Source organism: Brachyhypopomus gauderio, chromosome 2, assembly GCF_052324685.1.
Source record: "Brachyhypopomus gauderio isolate BG-103 chromosome 2, BGAUD_0.2, whole genome shotgun sequence".
Classification (NCBI taxonomy): Eukaryota; Metazoa; Chordata; class Actinopteri; order Gymnotiformes; family Hypopomidae; genus Brachyhypopomus; species Brachyhypopomus gauderio.
Window position 1 is genome coordinate 28,261,424 of NC_135212.1, and position 18,967 is coordinate 28,280,390.

At 43.6% G+C, this 18,967-nt stretch overlaps 1 long non-coding RNA gene across 1 annotated transcript; it reads right to left on the reverse strand.

Annotated features, from left to right (window-relative positions):
- Positions 1-11,965: 11,965 nt before the first annotated feature.
- Positions 11,966-15,140, reverse strand: LOC143508833 (uncharacterized). The gene is made up of 4 exons (XR_013129502.1): positions 15,055-15,140; positions 14,835-14,956; positions 13,809-13,860; positions 11,966-13,519 (listed from the first exon to the last, which is right to left on the reverse strand). It is a non-coding gene; the product is annotated as an uncharacterized LOC143508833 (long non-coding RNA).
- Positions 15,141-18,967: the final 3,827 nt, after the last annotated feature.

The window sequence follows — 18,967 nt, forward strand, 5'->3', positions numbered from 1 at the left end:
ACAGTCACTACAGAATGTCTCACATTCACAGATATTTGTTTTTGTACTTTCCTAGTGTAATTTCTATTAGACATTTAGAAAGCAGCAAAAAATATGCAAATTTTCCTCTGTAGTGAATGAGAAATGTCGCATTTCTCTTCTGCAACTGATGCCCTAGAATGTGTGTATGTACACACCCAGGTGTGTATGCATGTTCATCTTCATTGAGTGAAGACATGCACTATTCATCATCATGTGCTTGTCTACTTCGTAAATGGCATTGCTACAAGGCTGAAATATCGGTGATTAAATTACATGTATGAGCCTCAAGGTGACTGTTCAGTGTTTTCATTTATTTTTTAATTGCAAACATCACAAAACGTCCATGCAGCCTGCATGGGCACAAAACCACATACACTCCACCACATAAACAATGCCACCCACAGCTGGAGCCGAGCGGCTCACGGGTTTTGAACTGGGACTGTATCTATCTGCCAAAACTGTTAACTGAGAGACATTTTGTAAGAAGCAGAACACTGATTCTACATCTCTTTACAGACTGGGATGAACCGTTTGCCAGATACACACTGCAGCGTCCTTTCAAGATTCCTTTAACGTCCTCGGTGCACACAGGCCACTGATACAACGTAATCCAAACAGACAGAGCTTAGAGCTCTCAGGGACTGCAGTGATGTACCAGACCCCACTCTTTTCATGATTTAGTGTCATATAATATTTTTTAATGGTTTTAAGACACGAATGCTAAAACGTATTTAATTAATTAACCACTAATAAGATTAAAATATGGTGTTGGAGAATCATATCTAGAATATATTAGAATGTACATTTAAAATATATTTTATGTCTATTATTGTTCTTTAATTCATTTTATTCTCTAATTTATTTTCCCTCCTATTTTTATTAATATATTTTGTATTGTATTTTTAAACTTGTGAGAAGGGGCTATAAAAATAAACTGTGGTGTTATTATTAGATGAGAACAGATCCGATCCACTGCTCTCCACCTTACAGTGGTGTGTCAGTGAATCTTGTTGCTCCTGTTTATCAGAGAGTGACTCACGGAGTCAAGCCATGATGGTTCAGTCACACACACACACACACACACACACACACAAACTGCGATGGCTCAGGGACACACACACTGCGATGGCTCAGTGACACACACGCACACACACACACACACACACCACAATGACTCAGTGACACACGCACACACCATGATGGCTTAGTGACACACACACACACACACCGCAATGGCTCAGTGACTTACACACATGCTGCCCGACATACGTCACGCCACCATACTGCCATCACACCAAGGGCCCAACACCCTGCACCTGTGGAAAATGAGCTTAATTTTACCACCTCACAATATTCTACAGATTTACTACACTTCAAATAATCACGCAAAGCTCCAAATTCATCTAGAGAGATGACAACAGGGAGTGTGAAGAGAGGATATGCAGATAGAAACTCAGAGAAGGGATCTCTATACTTCCTTTGTGTGTGTGTGTGTGTGTGTGTGCGCGTGTGTGTGTGTGTGTGTGTGTGTGTGTGCGTGTGTGTGTGTGTGTATGTGTGGGGGGGTTCTGGTTATATTCATATCCCAAGCTTAGTTGGGTCAGGGCAGGTTTGCTTGCTTGTGCAGTTCATCCTGCTGAGTAAGGGTAGTTTTATGAATCAAGTTCTGATCCTGATTTTGATTGGAGGAGAGACGGCCAATCAAGAGGAAGGGTCATAATTGATAGTGGCACTACTATAAGGGCTTGTGTTTATGTTCAGGAATCTGCTATGCTGGTTTAATAACTGTATGCTGCCCATTCTGTTGTACCAACACCCTGTCATGACATACAGGAGCAGAACACAACATGGCGCTGGTCTGATAGCCCAAGAATTGTTACCATGGGAATCGGAGAGAAGTCTTTTGCACAAGTGAACCATACTGAGTGTGAGACAGGGCTTCCTGCTCTGTGTGGCAGCCTTTCTCAGGCAGGCTGGTGGTTTTACTTTAATGTGTAACATTTAGCGCGGCAGGCGGAGGTGACGTGAGGAAACAGCACAATACACACATGAAGAGTGGCTCACTCTGTCAGGGCTTCAAGAGGACAACTCCACTCATCCTCTTACAGACGCCAGGGCCATTTGATCTGCTTACATAACTACACCATGAACACACACACACGTACATGCATGTACACATACACACACACAAAAGTGCATTCGTTTTATCCTGTGAATGTTCCTGGGCGGGTTTCATCTGAATTTGTTTTTTTTTTTCCTCTGGTCTTCCTCTGGTTCGTCAAGACGATGATGCTGCGTGTGTGAGTGTGTGCCAGTGTGTGTGTACAGTTTCTCTCACTCACAAGAAATGCTCTAAAAAAACAATGTAAGGGTTTGTGGCAGTGGTTGTTCTCAGAAAAACAAGCCAGCCACTAATTAATCATTAAATCTGAAATTAGCATACAGCTTCCTGCTCGTGCTCACAGGGGCCCAACAGGAGAGGACGAGAGGAGGAGAGAGAGGGGAGAGGGAGGGAGAAGAAAAGGAGGGAGACAGAGGGAGGACAGGAATGAGCATGAAAGAGTGAAAGGCATGCAGAGGTGAGCAGGGGAGAAGAGGAGGGGGGGAAGTAGCTCAGATATATTCAGACTCCACTGGAAATGTGAGTCCAGCCTCACCTTCACCCCCGATGTAGCACAGCGAATGTGGCACAACGTGCCAGAACCTGGCGCTTCTGGTTTAGAGGTCCACCGACCGTTACGGCGTGTGCTTCTGAGAATCTTTGTGCCATCAGAACGGCTTCTGTTCACACCGATCTTTGTTGGAACCGAGGATGTGTCATGAGCTGAGGGTGGCAGAGCCCACCACAGAAATGGTAGTAACAAGACGGCTGAGGGCACAGATTACCTGTGAGAATTTGTGCTGCTGCTACAGATGTTTGAAGCAAGTGGTGATATGAAGAAGGACAGCAATAAAAAATAATGTAATGAAATAACAGACAATGAACAATATTAATATATAAGCCCCATATTTAATGTCATCACCCTAACAGCATTTATGACTGATGTACACGCAGGGGCAGCTACCAGTGTTATTGTAGCTGAATTCAGTGCCCCAGTCATCGTGTTTGCTGGTCTGTTACCCAGTGTACGATCGAGCCCATAATACCCTGGCAGATTAATTCATCCAGCTCCACCGTGCCAAAACTCCTTCCACTACAACGTGACACTCCCACCTGTCAGCATCGTTTGCATTGAAGAACCTACTATTCTTTGGTTTCAGCTGGGAATGAACTTTACAGGTTCTGGGATCTATTTATTTTGGTGGGAACATGACGAATGTATCCAAATTAGTTCCTGTTCCTCATTGGTGGAGGGCTGGCTCACATGGGTTTAGGCTCAGTCTGGTCCAAATGTAATCACTCTTTTCTTTTATATAAAGATCCAACTGACAAGACAACAGCAAAGGTGACCATCTGGAGTCCTTTAGCGCTGCCGTCCTAACGTAACACAAAATATCCAGCTAGTCAGGGCCTAAATCGGCATCTGAATATTAGTGCCCTATTGATTTGTGCTTTATGTGTTTTCGCCCTGACTTCTCCCTACAGTCTGTGAAGTGGAAAATCTCTGTGCAACCTTGACCCAGAGAGGTGGGACCAAAGGGGGCCGGCGGGAGAGGGCTGGGCGGAGCCTGCTCCAGAGTACTGCTGCATGCATACGGAAGAGGGGCGGGGCCAAACGAGGCCAAGCAAGGAGAGGAGAGAGTAAAAATGCCCTCATGCATAATGAAGTAATCCTTGGAAATAGCGAAGGCCGCCCGCTGTGCAGCTAACGGCAGCGTGGGTGAGTTCTGCATGGGCATGAGATCTTCCCCCAGCAGGAATACAGCTGTGCTCCTGCCTGGGCCTGCCTGCTCTTTAAAGGCGATGAGTGAAAGGGAAGCAGCCATGTTCTGACTAATTAGCCATCCTGCTGTGAATAAGACAAATGTCTATAGAGGCTTGATAACACTCTCCTTGTAGAAACACACACACACACACACAGTACTGAACTTCACTCTCCTCAGAAGGATCTATGCACATTTGCTAGTAAAAGGTCAGCAGCTGTGAAAAGCAACACCTAATTGCAGGTACAGGTGAAATGTAGGACATGGAAGACAGCAGCTCTTAATTAAATACAATAGCATAATTAAAAGTCACAACTGCTGTTCTTGATAACAAGTGGTCAGACGCTGCTACGCGCTAGCATGGGCGCGCTAGCATGTGCGCGCTAGCGTGGGCGCACTTTAAAGGCAAAAAAGAAAACATGAATGAAGATTAAGGTGAAATTCGCTTAATTTCACAACAATAATCACAACAATCTCAACATCAAACCCATGATAGAGATAATCCTTACTTACAGAAATGATGAGAGATGAGAGATGTTTGACTATGCGCATCGTAAGATGTGTACAAGACTGAACTGCACTGCCAAATCAAATAAAATACACGAACCCCCCCTAAGCACTATGAGGATTGCCAGGAATAGCCCAGGAGCTGGAGCAGCAAATCCCTGTGAATTCCCCAGAATAACAGTGGGCAGGTCGGGGCCCCCCTCTGGGTTCTATGGATTTACATGCAGTAAGACAGGGGACTGCAGCCCTGAGACAGAGGGACTGAGAGGGAGACAGAAAGAGAGAGAGAGAGAGAGGATAGAGGTTCTCCGATTCTCCCCTCTGACGTGACAGACAGTGCGAGTTGCCGAACTGGGGGAGGAGGCGGAATACCTAAAGAGTGTGGCAGACAGGGGAGAGAGGGAGGAGAGAAACTAGGTCTCGATCTCCCACATCCAGATTTACACAGAACAGGAGAAACCCCCAGAGCTGCCAGAGAGAGAGCAGGAGGCATGAGGGCGCACGGCTGTGGAGCCGAGTGGAAAAAAGCCAACCACGCGACATTTTCAAGAGAAATGTTGAAGTCACTGCTGGAAAACACCAGCACTATTCTGGTGTGATTCCCACTGCTCATCCTTGAGGTTGCTAAGGGGAACAGAAGCAATGCGCACTCTTCCTGGAGTCTGAGTGGGATGTCTGATGATCTGAAGGGTGAGGCAGGGAGGCTGAGAAACACAGAGTCCTGGCCGAGATGCCGACGAGACCCGCAGACAGCAGGGAGAGGGGCCGCCATATGCCCCGTCCGTCTGGGGCCTCTGGGGGACAGGAGACAAGGTGACGCAGGACACATTCGCCTCGCCACAGGAGCACTGGAAGGCAATCAAGAGCAGCACTCCCAGCACTGACAAACACAGGCATGGGTGGAGGAGGTGGGGCAGTGGGTGGGTGTGTGCGTCCCTCATACGTAATAACACACCCACACCATCCGCACAAATGAACAGGAAGCTGAGAGTTCCAAATGTTAACCAGTATTGGGAAAACCATACTAAAGAATGTTTAGTTTCATTTCACTTCATTCAGTTTAATTCATCACAAAACATTCATTCAGTGTAGATCACAAAACAGTTGTGGAAATGATTCCATTAAAATAGGCAAACACACATTATGGCACATTTAAGATATTAACAGACAGTAAATTTGTACTCTGAATTTTGTTTTCAGTTCATATGCATTTTACATTTTAAGCCATGGGGATTCTTATGGAACTATACAAGTACAATACAGACACGAATGACTGAGCCTGACTTCTATTTGCTACAAGAGTTGTTCTTGCATATCACAAGTTAATTTGCATCCTCATTAGTGCCGATCAAGCCCATTTGCTCTGTGCTGCTACAGGAGGATCGGGCCTCTCGGGTGCTTACCCGAACCCGCCCATGCCCCGCCCATGCCCCGCCCCCTCCCTCGCTCGCTGGGGCCTTTGATTAAATAATAAAAGATCAATATCCACACAGCGATGGCGGCGGTGACTTAGTGCAGCCATCGATTGGGCCTGGGAGACGGGATGAAAGAGGGCCCGTGTGACAGGCCGCGTCGTCATGCATCAGCTCGCTGGAGGCGGCGGGCCGCTCCGGCACATCAGCGGCCGTTTGAGATCCGGAGCGGCGTCTCTCTCTTGGCGGCGTGCCAGGGGTGCGGGCGCTGGAGCGTGCTCTCCCAGGGGAGCTCGCCGCGCTCTGGCCAAACGCAGCCCGGAGCACCACCGGCCTGCGGAGAGAATAGATCTGGAATTGCTGCGGGTTTGTGGTGGCGGAATAACGGAGGGTGAGAGGGTCTTCAACGAATTCACATCAGCTCAGTTAAGAAAGGTGGACTGTCATTTCATATTCTCTGTCACACCTTTTAAAATGGCCGACTCAGGGTCCTCTTATCTGGTTGTGATTGATTTGCAGCAGATTGCAGCACAATGATGTAGTTTGCAGACGAACAGAGCAAAAACACGGATGGACACACATTCTCCTGATTACATTCAGAATGTTAGTCTCTCACACACATTAGACAGAGGAAATAAAATCACCTCTCCACACATACCTGAAGATGTCATTCTATACTTTGCAGAGGTTTATACAGTATATATTTATATATATATATACAACCAGAAGAGCCTTAAGAGTGAATACTAGCACAGACATTAGAGAAAAAAGCTCTTGCAAATGCAAATGTGTCTCTGTGACACAGCAATCTATGTCAATAACAGCAGTTAGCTAATGACATACACAAGGATAGGTAACAACTTCTAAACGTGAGCATTCAAAAAATGTATGTTGAGAGCAAGCAGGTCTCAACATCTTCTGATTGGTCGAAACTGCTCATGCGGTTCTTTAATTACTAGCAGGAGCAAACCACAATAGTAAAAGTGTTTCAATTTACTTTCAAAGGTCTTATATCTGCATTAACTTGACCACTCTGCCCAGTTATGTAGGACTCTAGTAACCAAACTTAGCCAATATCTGGCAAATTTCTGAGTCAGGCTGTGGAGTGAGACACTCAAGACATGGGGAAGAATGGTGACCATTTTCAAAAAAATCTCCTGTGAGTCACCCTGTGCCGACAGCTGATTTCTGGCCATATAGATGAACCAAAAAAAGAATTAATCATGCGCATAGTTAAATCTCTTCAAATCTTGAGAATTTTCCATGATTGTAGTTTAAGGAGCACTTTATGGTAGTGCATACAGTTACAGCAATAAAGCCAAATGAGGCTTTACTGAATCCAAGTAATTGTATATCTCCCAGTGACCACAAGAGAACCACTCAACTCCTGAACACCCATCCCGTGCAGACATTAAGAGCTCATATTATATGGGAGGTTGGTTGATTCATTATTCTCATATACCACAGGTATCAGAGATGTGTTTCATGCAATAGCACACATTAAAGCCAAGCATGGGAGCAAAAATAAACATACATCCCAGTGTATACTGCAGGAACACACACACATACACACACACACCACATCCAACCTGCAAATATGTCATTGTCATTGTAACCTGTAACATTCATGGAAATTGCAGAATAGACAGACTAAGGTACTGTTCCAATGCAACCCAACCCATGCAATTATCTGTTATTATTAGCAAGCACTATTAGCACTAGCGCTGTGTTCTAGTGTTACATTATATGTAAACATTGGAACATTGGACAATAAGTCTGTTGGCGATACTTATTTTTCCACGGTAGCTTCTCCAACCTCCAACAAATAAATTAAAAAATGTGCCAAAAAATAAATATTGCTTATTTAATCCAAGATATTTCAAAGACACTTCTGAGTCCCGTAGTCTTTCCATAGATACATGTGTAACTTTGATCACCAGCATTATTCTGCATGATTGATTCACACAGACTATGGATCCTGATTGTTGTTTTTTTTTCTTTTCTTCAGACAACCCGAGTTTAAATCTCAGCCATGGCTGAATGACAACATCCGAGCACCCAGGAGAGAGTGGAGAAGATCAGAGAGGAGATGCACGACAGATGACGTGCCAATATCCCACCATATTTTAAAAAACAGCAAGCAGTTAAGACAGCTATACAATTACCTCTCTAGAAACTGTCATAGACATATAGATCTGTTTAATACAATTAATTCTGTAATGTTCAAAACCCCACAGTGTACCATGGCCCAGATGCATCTCCAAAGATTTGTGAGGACATTTTTTCATTAACAAGATTAATAATGTCAGGTAAAATATTATACCCTCTACTTACAACTTGTCACATGGTAAAGAGCATGTTGTACTTTTAGGCAATTTGAGCCCATTTCTCTCTCTTGCCTGAGACATTGTAGCCCAAATGATCCCCTAGTGTGATGTCATCTACGCACGTCTCATGAAACAGACGACTGGTGAAATAGGCCCTAGTATTTGATTATAAAGTATGTGATTGGTGTGAACATCAGTGGCATGTTCTAGAATCTTTGATTTACTACAGAAATTCAAAATGTAATAATAACACATTTTGCTAATGATTATTAAATAATGATTTTCCAATACCAGCCGATACACATGCCAAACTAGTCGTATCAGCATGTTTTTCCACTTCACGCAATCAGACATATGTCACGAAGAGCTATGGCAAGAATTAGCAAATCAAATACTTGAAAGTAAATACTGTTTCTGGAAGCAGCACAGTATGCTGTGTTAGTGCCCTTCAGAATAAACTTCAACATACTCAAACCACGCTGAGGGAGGTGATGCGCATCCCCACACTACTCCACACACCCAAACACACCCCCACACTACTACATACCACCACACTACTCCACACACCCAAACACATCCCCACACTACTCCATACACACTCACACACCCCCACACTACTCCACACTACTCTACATACCACCAGCTCCTACAGTGAAGCAGGAGCTCAACAAGATGCTTCAGCATTCAGGCAGATCACAGTAAACGCATCATTCTGTGGTGCACTGACTACTCCACCATGTTGATGAGAGTGAAGTGAATCATACACATGTTCAGGATGTTGGTGTTGAACATCCTGTTCAAAATGAATCAACTCCTTTACATGTTAGGTAGAGTAAGATTTGTACCTTCTCAGGAAGAATTCCCAAACCAAATTTTTGATTATGTCACTTGGTACACACAGGTTGATTTCCTTCTAGGTGATTCATCAAGTGATAAAAAATGTGGAGAACTTACTTAGTCCAGCTGCAGACATTATGAATCCACTTAGCTCAGCTTGAGTATGCATTTGAAATGGCAAAAGATTGGAAAGACCTCTTTGCTAACTTTCTTAGCTCCAACCAAAATACAGAAGAAAAACCTTTATTCAACCTTCTGAGAAATAAAGCACTTCTTATTAAATGCATTACTGCTGACTCAAACAAGTACCTGCTGAATCTGGGTTATAGAGAATACTGAGATCAGGGATTACTCATGGACATCTAGATGGATCCAAGATTCACAGTATGAAGAACCACCCAAACCTGCAAACACGCTACCTCTAAATCAAAAAGAAAACTGATGAATCCCATCATCTCCTGAAAGAGGTTGTAATCCTCGGTCAATGAAACAGTGAAAGAGTCAATAGTCTAAACCAGGCTAGTGAAAGTCCTCAGGTGCTCCAGTGAAAACCAGCTGTCAAGTTGTCAGTGCAACAACTCCTGGAGTGTCATTTGTTTCACGGTCTCTCACGACAAAGTTCTGCTTCAAATGTCCAAATCTTTAAAACTCATAGCTGAAAGAGAAAAACACACAGCCAAGGGATAAATCTGAGGCATCTTTAAACTACTAGGAGCTCCTTCTGAAGAACATGCAAGAGCTGCAGACCTATCAAACTTGCCCCAAGTAATGGAGTAATGCTGCAGCCTATTCTAGAGTAATGGAGTAATGTTGCAGCCTGTTCTAGAGCTGAGCTAAATGACCAAACCACTGCAGTTTCACAAAATTTAAATCTTACCTCAAGGACTTGATGGTCTATGGTATTATGCCTTTGTTGAAGGCATCCAATGTGATTCAGTTCTTGATGCTCAGACACTATCTCAGACACTCTATGCTACGTCATGTTACTTACTTCAGATGCACTTGCCCTGAACATTCAAGACTACCACTTAAGCAGGCAAGATCTACATTTAATTGAGATAAATAATAGTAAAAACTCTTTTTTTGTGTAGAACATTAGGGGCCAACGTTCCTACAAAGATTTGATATCTGCAGTGAGTGCACGCTGCTCTTACGATATGCTGCTCATGGATTCAAAGATCAGACTTGTCATGTCAGTTTGCATTTTTGGTAAAATTTCTGAAAAATAACAGCTATTCCACATTGGTTGGTTCTCATAATCCTCCCATTGCCTGTTGGTTTAGTTCTTGAACCAGAACATCCAGTATAAAGCTTTAAGCAAGATCCCAGTCGGCCTCAGGAATATGATTGGTTGTAATGTGATGCTGCACACAAAATGAGGATTTGCTGAGTTTCCTGTTCATTGTATCATGCCTTTAGACAGAAAGACATCTTAAATTGACTGTGAGCCACAGAATAATCTATTGACCATGAAGACTGATCAATTCCTGAGACGTGCAGTAGACATGTTAGTCATTTAAATTCCTTACCTGAAATCTCTGCAGTTGACAAACTGTATATTTGATCACAACTGCAGTGAAGAATGACATTAAACAAGATGACAAAAAACCTTTTAAAGAAAGACCAACACCAATCAATCTATGCAAACAAGCTGTCAAACAACATCTGTGAGAACTCCTGAATGCACAAATCATCAGAGAATCCGCAAGTCCAACTGTGTTGCTCATTGCTGCGGTTAAGAATAAGAATGGAGAACTTAGTCTATGCATTGATCAGCTGAATAAAGCTGAATTTGCACACTATGAAAGATGCTATTAGTATATACTGTAAACTACATGTTGCAGTCAGTATATACTCTATACTGAATACTGGTCCCCTACTATTATAGTATAGTATACTATATACTAGTATAGTATGCAGCAAACACACACTATACTATGAGGTCATTTGAACGTATGATGGTTTCACCCACTTTTGAAAGATTTTCCACCACCCATGCAAGAAAGGATGCAGTCACCATGAAACTCTAATGATAATAATAATAATAATAATAATAATCTTTATTTGTATAGCACCTTTCATACATACATGTAACTCAAAGTGCTTTACAGTATAAATAAAAGAAACATTAAAAGGAGATAAGACAAAGACAAAAAGACAAGAAAATTTTAAAAGAAATTAAAGATAAAAATATTAAAATAACATAAAAAGTAAAAAGTGAAGTAAGTAAGATAATAAAAAGTAAAGTAAATAAGATAAGAAACTCTATCTTAATAGTTTTAACTTTTAACTATTAATGATGCCATCAGGATATCTTTCTTCTAATGGGGAAATGTATTTTGGTCACATACTGCATACATTTGGAGCCCAGTCAGTACAGGTGTAGTATATAATAGGCTGTTTTTGGTGGCAGAGGACCAACAACAAAATAGCCTTGATTGTTTTTTTTGTTGTTGTTTATTTTAGTTTTTTATCAGAATTCCATGCTGTGAACATGATTCCGTGAGTTCTAATTCCTTGAGCCTGGTTAATTGAAGATCTCCTTTCTACTTTAGATAGTCCACTGTGAAGGGAAAACGACCCGTACTTGGATCAGACAGAAACACAGAGTAAAGGGTATAAAAATGACACTATAAATGGGTAAACAAGTAGCACTCAATAAGGCAAGTACACTAGCATAAAGCACGACATCCAACACATACACAGGATCAAACCCTGACAACAGACTAATACAAACAGGGCCTTAAATATACATAATAAAGATGTTAACTAAGGACAGATGTAACAAATGACCAATTAACAAGGGTCACATTGTGATGATGAGAAAGACACACACGCCAGCAGCCAAGACGACGCACATGAGGAGTTACACGTCATGTGTGTGCTGTGGGTTAATCAAGGGAACCCTAGATGAATGTTAACGGCCTGTCTTACTTTTGCTGGCAGGAGTAGATGTGTTACATCAGTCATGGATCTGAAGTCTGGGTATTTTCAGTCATGGATCTGAAGTCTGGGTATTTTCAAGTAGATGTAGCCGAAAAGGCCAAACACAAGGCGGCATTTATGTGCTCCTTTGGCTTTGTGGGATTTAATATCTTGCTACGGGGAGTGACAAATGCTAGTAGCATATTTCAGTGCATCCGGGAGAAGAGCACTGGAGAAGCAGACTGAACTTCTACTTTCTTCATGATATTATCACCTTCTCTGAGACAGTAGACAAACACTAAAGAGCAATAAGTACTGAATGGACTGAAGCAATATGGGGTGAAGCTGGCATCAGAAAAGTGCCATTTTTTCAAAACTTCAGCTAAATACCTACGGCATATTGTTAATGCTACTAGAGTCCACATTGACCCTTAAAAGATGTGTGCTTTCAGAAAATGGCCTTATCCCACCAATTCAAAAGGGCTCAAGTGCTTTCTTCGTTTTGCTGTGTATTATCTGAATTTTGTTGAAGGCTATTCAAAGATAACCAAACCACTAAACTCTCTCAGCGATAATGTCCACCCAAGAAAAGTCAAAACATACAAAAGGTACAAAATGTGACACTGCATTCAGAATTCCCATTTATTAATTAACACCATCTCCTATTATTGCAAATTCTATACATGTATTCATACTGCTGCCTGTAAAGGGGGGTTAGAGTTTAGCAGTGAGGATGAGAGTGGTGACCTATTGTCAGATTAGGGTTATCTAAGAGTGAGAGCAATTAACCTGCCAAGAAATTGAAGTTTTGGCATTAAAATGGGTAGTATGCTAAATTTCCTGCAAAGCTATATCCAGCTGGACAATGTTGGCTAGCAACTCTGACAATACGATGGAGCACAGAGCTGGACAGGCTGTGTTGATGGCCTCAAGATCCTCCTAAGAAACATGTTGGATTTTTGTGGGAAACAGAGGATTAAGAATTTTAAAGGCATCTTACTGAATGGAAGAGACTAAGAGGTTCCCAGTGTCCAGGGTCCCTCTGCTATACACCAGCATCTCTCATTACTCTGAGGCATTAAGCCATCCCGACCTCCTGCACTTCAGTCATGGATTATATGTCCCTTGAATCCAACATCCAAGACACAAGAAATATTCTGGTGATAACTGATCACTTTACCATATTCGATGTGGCATTTCCAGCCAGACACCAGAAAGCTCCTCTACTGCATGGATGTTGTGAGAAAACACCATAATCCACTATGGAGTCCATGATAATCTGCTCACATTTAATAGTCACAATTTAATGTTTTTATTCCAAAAAAACAACAAAATCTGTTGTACTTAGTCAGGAGTTGGGATCTATATTATAATGGGGTGATGTCCATGGTCCATATCCCATCATAAGAAACTGAACAATCTTCATCACCTGCTTGTGAGAAAAATATACTTCCCTTGCAATTGAACCAAAACTGAGAAGACAGTACCACAAGTCTGGTTTGTCCAACAAAATGGGTCCAAACATGTCTCAACTGACATTGCCTTCATGTTCAGTAGCACAACTGCACTGTTGTACTGTCCCTTTAAAAATAAATACTGTTCATCAAAGTCCATTTGGTAATTTTTCTGTTTCCATGGTAGCCATTTGATCAGTAAAGTAGATAGAAGAGAAAGAAGATAAAAAACATAGCAATATTCTGAATTACGTTGTGTGTGGTGTAACAACACCAAATTCACTTTAAGTAATTCACACTACACTTTACACAGGCCAAAAAATATCTAAGGTGAAATTGGTAAATACTCAAGTTTGCTCATGCTACTCACTAACACATGTACTGAACATGCCTGTGGTGGGTCAACACATCAAACTCTCTTGGCAACGTTATAAATCAGTAAATTTTGCAGGTGAACCCACCTCACTATTTTCCTCTCTGCTGCTGGTGGTGATGCTCACCATTATGAAGAACCTAAAATGAAGAAAAATCATTACTAATCACTGGAAAATATTATACTTACAGAACCTGGATCAGTGGAACAAACCTTGGATCAGTGGAATATCAATGGAAAATATAAATCCCCTAAATATCAGTTAGTGTATGTCTCCCTTGCAGGAGATGAAGCCTTTTGGTTCATAAGCTATATATGAAACGTAATTTCATTAGTGCTGAGCTACTGCCTATATCTGCAGTCTTAACCCCAAGTAGGAAAGGACGTGGTGGTTCCATCTTCTCTTCTGTCAAGCGAGGTGTGACAGACAGAAGGGAAATGAGTACCGGTGCCACTTAAGTTTGCTGGCACTTCCTGCACTGAGAACTTTCCATGGACTCCATCATCCCCTACGCCCCGACAGCAATGGCGTACCGACAGATCTGATGCACAAGGATTCAACACAAAAGACTCACAGCCATACTGTCACTTTTCTGTGGGAAAATCTATATCTGAATCCTGAGAATCCAGATTTATTTATGCGTGTGTAACATTTTCCTTTCCAAAGTTGTAGCTTTTACGCGTTTTCACACCCTTCGTTCTGTTTTATAGCGACCCGTCATTATGAGTGTTGAACACAGTGCTGGCTGGATAAAGCCTCGGCGAACGGACACGCTTAAGCTCGGCTCTGTGCTCCCGATAAGCGTGTTACACGTCTGAGCCATTTGCCCCTGGAATGTGAATGTGGTCGTCAATGATCTCATGCAGTGCTGGAGACGAATGCGGCGGTGGCGGAGTGGTGCTGAAGCCGTTGGCGTGTTGATACAACACTCACTCAGCCGAGGACTAGACGCAACGAGGAAACTGTTCTCCTCTATCACATCACCCACAACGATTTTCAACTGTGGCTGAAGTTTCCCAAACAGTGGGGGCATACAAATGTATTCCTGCACCACACATGTGCAAATTTTTCCTGACAAATCAGTACATCTTTTTTATTTGAATTTGTTCCTACCGTGAACTACCTCAGACCACGCTGAGGCAGGAATGATGGTGCCTCTGTGGCCGTAGACGGCTATTTATCCAACTGGACAGTCCAAACCTTGCACGTTTAGATGGTTCTAAAGTATTAATGCCCTAGGGCAACAGACACATTTATCACATTAGAAATAATTTTAAATTGAGATGTCCCTAATCTATCGGTTAGCGATGTATTAAGGTATAGCTGAATTCACCTGCTGTATTCATTTGTTATATAGCTCTTTGGTGTCTCTCCTCAGCCATCACACTGGCCACACCCACTTTATTCCACCTCACTGCCACGTCACCTCCAGCTTTCTTACCACTCTAAGACTCCAGAAGTGTCTGCAGCTCCAGTACATATATTATGTGTTTTTAAACTTAATTATTACACTTAGAGACTCCATGAACTGATAACATTTAGCTGTTTGTTCACCTAGTTATAAAATTAGTTAACATATAAATATCGAATACATTTTATTCTGCAGGTCTCAAGCACTTTGCAATTTTACAACCATATAACCTAGAGAAATTTTCTGTGAATGACAAACACACACACACACACACACACACACACACACACACACACACACACACACACACACACACACACACACACACGCTATAACCTTGATTGCATAGTAAACACAAATTGTTTCAGTTCATTTCTACTGAAAGGATTGGTCCCCCCCACTCACACACATTGTCACAAAGCTGATTAATTTCCCCGCTTGCCTGACATCTTTGGCAGCCATGGTGGATAGTAGCAGGTAAAAGTCCCACTGAGGGATTTCCCAGCTTTTTGGTGCAGTGGGTAGAATGGAGGTGCTGTGTGACCTGAAGACTGGAGCCAGGGGTGCTCCCAGTGTTCCCAGTGCTCCCAGCAGCATTGAGTTCATTGAGCATGTCGTTCAGGAGAGTTCCTCCTGTCTCAAGCTCTCCGCACCGCCATGATAGCTCCATGACCAAGAACAGACTAGTCTTTCCTCCAGCCACAGACGAACATGCCCCTGATATACAGTGGGGAAAATAAGTATTTAGTCAGTCACCAATTGTGCAAGTTCTCCCACTTTAAAAGATGAGAGAGGCCAGTAATTGACATCATAGGTAGACCTCAACTATGAGAGACAAAATGTGAAAAAAAAATTTGAGAAAATCATTTTGTCTGACTTTTAAAGAATTTATTTGCAAATAATGGTGGAAAAGTATTTGGTCAATAACAAAAGTTCATCTCAATACTTTGTTGTATATCCTCTGTTGGCAATAACAGAGGTCAAACGTTTTCTGTAAGTCTTCACAAGGTTGGCCCACACTATTGCTGGTATGTTGGCCCATTCCTCCATGCAGATCTCCTCATGTTTAATCTTCATTGCCCTTGCTGATGGGCACCCAAAATCTCACAATACATGGCCCCATTCATTCTTTCATGTACACGGACCAGTCGTCCTGGTCCCTTTGCAGAGAAACAGCCCCAAAGCATGATGTTGCCACCCCCATGCTTCACAGTTGGTATGGTGTTCTTTGGATGCAACTCAGCATTCACTGTCCTCCAAACACGACGAGTTGTGTTTTTACCAAATAGTTCTACTTTGGTTTCATCTGACCATATGACATTCTCCCAATACTCTTCTGGAACATCCAAATGCTCTCTAGCAAACTTCAGACGTGCCTGGATATGGACTGGCTTAAGCAGGGGGACACGTCTGGCACTGCAAGATCTGAGTCCCTGGCGTCGTAGTGTGTTGCTGATGGTAGCCTTTGTAACGTTGGTCCCAGCTTTCTGCAGGTCATTCACTAGATCCCCCCTTGTGGTTCTGGGATTTTTCCTCACCGTTCTTGTGATCATTTTGACCCCACGGGCTGAGATCTTGCGTGGAGCCCCAGATCGAGGGAGATTAGTAGTGATCTTGTAGGTCTTCCATTTTCTGATTATTGCTCCCACAGTAGATTTCTTCACACCAAGCTGCTTGCCTATTGCAGATTCAGTCTTCCCAGCCTACAATTCGGTTTCTGGTGTCCTCCGACAGCTCTTTCGTCTTCACCATAGTGGAGTTTGGAGTGTGACTGTTTGAGGTTGTGGACAGGTGTCTTTTATACTGTTAACGACTTCAAACAGGTGCCATTAATACAGGTAATGAGTGGGGGAAAGAGGAGCCTCTAAAAAAGAAGTTACAGGTCTGTGGCAGCCAGAAATCTTGCTTGTTTGTAGGTGACCAAATACTTATTTTCCACCATTTTTTGCAAATAAATTCTTTAAAAGTCAGACAAAATGATTTTCTCAATTTTTTTCACATTTTGTCTCTCATAGTTGAGGTCTACCTATGATGTCAATTACAGGCCTCTCTCATCTTTTTAAGTGGGAGAACTTGCACAATTGGTGACTGACTAAATACTTATTTTCCCCACTGTACAAGAAATACACATGTTCCTCCTACAGGGGGCACTGTATCCACTGACCCACAGTGTACAATTGTCCATGCACAGAGAGCACTAGAGAGAGAGAGAGAGAGAGAGAGAGAGAGAGAGAGAGAGAGAGAGAGAGAGAGAGAGAGAGAGAGAGAGAGAGAGAGAGAAAGAGCGCATTACAATGAGGATGCTAGAGTTGCCGGGACTTGTTATGATCTTTCGCTTGTGAGCCAGGCGGGAGTTTTACGGTGCTGCACGCTGGCATTGCTGCCTCTGGCACACTGGCATTACTGCCTCTTATACGCTGGCATTACTGCCTCTGGCACACTGGCATTACTGCCTCTTGTATGCTGGCATTACTGCCTCTGGCATGCTGGCATTACTGCCTCTTGTACGCTGGCATTACTGCCTCTGGTACGCTAGCATTACTGCCTCTGGTACGCTGGCATTACTGCCTGTGGCACGCTGGCATTACTGCCTCTGGCACGCAGGCATTACTGCCACTTGTATGCTAGTATTACTGCCTCTGGCACGCTGGCATTACTGCCACTTGTACGCTTGCATTACTGCCTCTGGCACGCTGGCATTACTGCCTCTGGCACACTGGCATTACTGCCTCTGGTACGCTGGCATTACTGCCTCTTGCACGCTGGCATTACTGCCTCTGGCATGCTGGCATTACTGCCTCTTGTACGCTGACATTACTGCCTCTGGTACGCTGGCATTACTGCTTCTTGTACGCTGGCATTACTGCCTGTGGCACGCTGGCATTACTGCCTCTGGTACGCTGGCATTACTGTCTCTGGCATGCTGGCATTACTGTCTCTGCCGCTATCGGAGGTCCGCAAAGAGGAAGCGGACGGTTAGCACGGTAACATGGGGAGGGGAGGGGAGTGGAGAGGAGGGGAGCTGGAGGGGAGGGGAGGGGAGGGGAGCTGGAGGGGAGGGGAGGGGAGGGGAGGGGAGTGGTGCTGGAGGGGAGGGGAGGGGAGGGGAGTGGTGCTGGAGGGGAGGGGAGGGGAGGGGAGGGGAGGGGAGCTGGAGGGGAGGGGAGGGGAGTGGTGCTGGAGGGGAGGGGAGGGGAGGGGAGTGGTGCTGGAGGGGAGGGGAGGGGAGTGGTGCTGGAGGGGAGGGGAGCTGGAGGGGAGTGGTGCTGGAGGGGAGGGGAGGGGAGTGGTGCTGGAGGGGAGGGGAGGGGAGGGGAGTGGTGCTGGAGGGGAGGGGAGGGGAGGGGAGTGGTGCTGGAGGGGAGGGGAGGGGAGTGGTGCTGGAGGGGAGGGGAGCTGGAGGGGAGGGGAGGACATACTGGAGTCCAGCTGAGAGCTTAAACAGTATGAGGTCAGTTCAGAGTCTGTGGGTGAAATCTCACTGCATGATGCTGGAAAGATTTATGTAAAGGGAGATCTTTAGCATCAAAGTTCAAAAAAAGTTCTTTTTTTTCGAATTTTTTGGTTTCTGTTTACTTAGATGGGGTCTAAAAAAACAGCAACACATGAAACAGTGTAGTACAACAACATAAATCACTCATTACTATGCACGTGTGAGTAGTAGTGGTAAATGAACAGTGCAGAAAACTATGTATTGTGATACATGTAACGCAGTGCAACATAAACAAAATACACATAATTACTCCTTGTTAAAGAGAGAAAAATCAAAGCCCATTTCAACACATGCACATCATACAGCAGTAACAGGGTAGTAACGGAATGCATGTTTGTTATG